The sequence below is a fragment of the Sinocyclocheilus grahami genome, unplaced genomic scaffold (assembly GCF_001515645.1).
Source record: "Sinocyclocheilus grahami isolate Dianchi unplaced genomic scaffold, SAMN03320097.WGS_v1.1 scaffold372.1, whole genome shotgun sequence".
NCBI lineage: Eukaryota > Metazoa > Chordata > Actinopteri > Cypriniformes > Cyprinidae > Sinocyclocheilus > Sinocyclocheilus grahami.
This window is the reverse complement of record NW_015505551.1, coordinates 823,960-828,053: the sequence shown is the minus strand read 5'-3', so window position 1 is coordinate 828,053 and position 4,094 is coordinate 823,960. Positions and strand designations below refer to the sequence as shown.

Sequence of the window (4,094 nt, the reverse complement as noted above, 5' to 3'; positions counted from 1 at the left end):
GGTTGGAACTAAACTCTGCAGGAGAGTGGCCCTCCAGGATCAACGCTCCCCAACCCTGCATTACGCCCTTCAAATAAAAGATAGTCGTTGTTGTTTTCCCCCCACACTTCCATGTTATTTTATAGTTTTGATGATTTTATGTTTGTTCTGAATCGTGTAAAATAGTCCTAATACAGAATAAGTAGGTGTGTCCAAACGTTTGACTAGTACTATGCGCAGTAGCAATGCAAGTGTTGGCATAGCTGGGCTAGGAAGGCAGAGTAAAGCCTACCTGGATACTAGTGCAGGTTAGATGAGGGAACAGGTTAGGAAAACAGAGCATCAATACCTGCTGGAGATAAAACAATGGCCTGCAGCAGGTCTGAGAGAGAGATTATTCCCCGTACCATGTCATCTCTGTCCACAAGCACCAGCCTATGGACCTGCACACGGAACCAAGATTAAACAGCTCAAAAATAAAATGAAAGTGAAAATAAGACACAACAGAACACACATTTAAAACAAAATAATTAAAAACAGTAATTAACAAAATATAATAAATAAAATTCAAACAACAGTTTAGAATACACTTCCTTACCTCTGCCTTGACTATTCTGGCAATAACAGTCTCCAAAGTCTCATCAGGGTAACATTTAATGACTCCTTCCACATAACAGCGTCTCCTCCGCATGGCCTCCTGCATGCTCATGCTCAGGTTATTGTAGGTTTTCTGCGCAGCAAGATTCTGCCAAAAGAAACGGTATCACACAACTAAAATATCACCATAAACGATACAGGCTTCAGGATATCTCAATAAGCCAGTTTTGCTTTTAATGTCTGAAATTAAAACAGAAGAAAAGATTCTCACAATCACGTCAAATCTGGAATACAGGGCAACCACCTTGCCTAGAAAAAAACAGAAGGAATGGAAGTAAAAAGAAGCACAATTATTCTGTTGTTGTCCTGTAACATGACTTATTTTACTTTATGTTTTGAGTTAGATGTACCATCGTCATCCACCACCGGGAGAGCGGACACACGTCGCTCAACAAACACAGAAAGTGCATCGTACACAGTGGCTGTCTGTGAGACAGTCGCCACATCTGTGAAAGTTCCTATTCCTGCATCTTGAATTTGCATCTTCAAGAAGCGTGGCTTGGGCACTGCAGCTCCCTGGAGATGAAGAGAAAATCATATTTATACACATTTATAAACATGCTGAACTGTAAAATTATGAGTTCAAATAGACTCAACTACTGGATTTAGTTGTCTTACAAATATATGAAGGAACTTGAGGATTCTCTTATGGGTCAATATGTGAAGGACATTTCCAGACTCTGGATCGATGACCGGCAGCCTGTGGATTTTGTGTTTCAGTAAAGAGTAGACTGCATCAAAGAGGCTGTGTAAGGACAGAAACATATTTCTGTCATGACAACTCTCGGAGGGACTGGCATGGTAATGTACATGACAATGTTAATGCATTTGGTCTTGGCGGAATAGGTCTGCTATGCTGCTGCTACAGCTGCTGCAGAGCAAGTATCGAGACTTGCTACTGCCAATACATCAACAACATGCTGCTGTTAGCATGTAAGAAATATTGCTGCTGCAAATATAACAATATTTAAATATAAAATATAACCCCCATATAGCATACATGAATCACCTTGTAGCAGATCTATACAGGTGGAGCTGGGTAAGGTGGAGGGTTTCTGAAGCAAGCTGCAACTGCTACGGCAAGCACTAGTCATATATTTGAATGTTGAGCAGCGAGCTCATTGGCTACCGATACAGGAGAGAGCCAATCAGCTGTGCCATGTGATGATGATGTTATTAGGTCAGATTGAGTTAGACCTATCGGACGGCGCCATCTAGAGTTTCATGCCAGAACTCGGTATCTATAAAAATATATTATAAATACATACACTACTGTTCAAAAGTTTAAAGTCAGTGAATTTTTTTACAGAAATTAATACTTTCATTCAGCAAGGATTCATTATATCAAAAGTGACAGTAAAGACATTTATAAGGTTTCAAAAGAGCTCTATTTAAAATATATGCTGTTCTTTTTAACTTTATACAAAGCATTCTGGACAAAATGTATCAAGCAGCACAACTGATTTTATCATTGATAATGACAGGAAATGTTTCTTGAGCAAATCAGCATATTTGAATGATTTCTGAAGGATCATGTGACACTTAAAGGAACACTCCACTATTTTTGAAAATAGATTTTCCAACTCCCCTAGAGTTAAACAGTAGAGTTTTACCGTTTTCGAATCCATTCAGCCGATCTCCGGGTCTGGCGGTAGCACTTTTAGCTGTAGCTTAGCATAGATCATTGAATCTGATTAGACCGTTAGCATCTCGCTCAAAAATGACCAAAGAGTTTCTATATTTTTCCTATTTAAAGCTTGACTCTTCTGTAGTTACATCGTGTACTAAGACCAATGGAAAATGAAAAGCTGAGATTTTCTAGGCTGATATGGCTAGGAACTATACTCTCATTCTGGCGTAATTATCAAGGAACTTTGCTGCCGTACCATGGGTGCAGCAGGCGCCCGAAAATAGGCTAACTTCTGTCAACATAACCAACGTGACCACCTGCTTGCACAGGGAGCGTGCTGAGGACTATTTTCAGGCGCTGCGTAATATCATTGCGCCTGCTGCACCCATGGTACGGCAGCAAAGTTCCTTGATTATTATGCCAGAATGATAGTATAGTTCCTAGCCACATTGGCCTAGAAAATCGCAACTTTTAATTTTCCGTCGGTCTTAGTACACGATGTAACTACAGAAGAGTCAAGTTTTAAATAGGAAAAATATCGAAACTCTTTGGTCATTTTTGAGCGAGATGCTAACGGTCTAATCAGATTCAATGATCTATGCTAAGCTAAGCTAAAAGTGCTACCGCCAGACCCGGAGATCGGCTGAATGGATTAGAAAACGGTAAAACTCAACTGTTTAACTCTAGGGGAGTTGGAAAATGAGCCTATTTTCAAAAATAGTGGAGTGTTTCTTTAAGACTGGAGTGATGGCCGCTGAAAATTCAGCTTTGCATCACAGGAATAAATTACATTTTAAAATATATTAAAATTGAAAAACATTATTTTAAATTGTAATAATATTTCACAATTTTACTAATTTTGATCAGCTTCTTCTTTCAAAAATGTAAAATATAAAACAGACCCCAATCTTTTGAACGGCAGTATAGATAGGAAAATCTATGTAGCATCTTATATGTAAGTTATGATTATTCTTATCATACATGGTGCCAGCAACCCTGACAACCACCAAGAAAACTCAACTGCGTCAACTACATAAGCAAGCACAAAGTTTTTAATACCTCGCATCGGGTGTGATACTGATGAGACACTGATCGTGATATTGCAGATAGACGTCTACAGAAACGGAGAGCACATGACGTGACAAACAGAGAAACATTGAAAAAATTATTAAATGCAAGTCGTTCGTCTCAAGTAACACTATGCAGTAAATTTGCCATATAATCACACAATGACGGTCAATGACAGCTGTGTGAAATATTGAGCACTGTGGAGATACAGGCAGTCTGATAATGTTTCACTGCTGATGTACAGATGTAAAGAATGCTTATTAAAAACACACATAGTATATTTTTAAATGTTTTAGTAAGTCAAACCTATAGTCCCTTAAGACTTAAATATAATGAACTGGTAGTGACTGTATTTTGGGTTGGTCACAATATCTGCACTGGACAACATCATCTGTGTAGTTCAGATTATTTACTTTGAAATGAATCACCTCTCCATGTCTCAATCTTGTGCTCCTCCAATTCATAGATCTGAACCTACAAGAGAAAGAAAGCAACCATAAAATATCTAAAAATGATACAGTGTAATGTGTATATATATAGACTACTGTTCAAATGTTTGGGGCCGGTTAGATTTTTTTGTTTGTTTGTTTGTTTTTAAAGTCTCTTATGCTCGCCAAGGCTGAATTTATTTGATTGAAGATACAGTAGAAACAGAAAAAATCTTAAATATTATTACAATTTAAAATAACCTTTTTATATTTTAATATATTTTAAAATGTAATTTATGTCACATGATCCTTCAGAAATCATTCTAATATGC

At 37.7% G+C, this 4,094-nt stretch overlaps 1 pseudogene; it reads right to left on the bottom strand.

Moving 5' to 3' along the window:
• Positions 1 to 1,784, bottom strand: part of LOC107549424 (protein FAM134A-like) — a 16,733-nt pseudogene extending 14,949 nt beyond the window's left edge.
• Between the last annotated feature and the right edge of the window lie 2,310 nt (positions 1,785 to 4,094).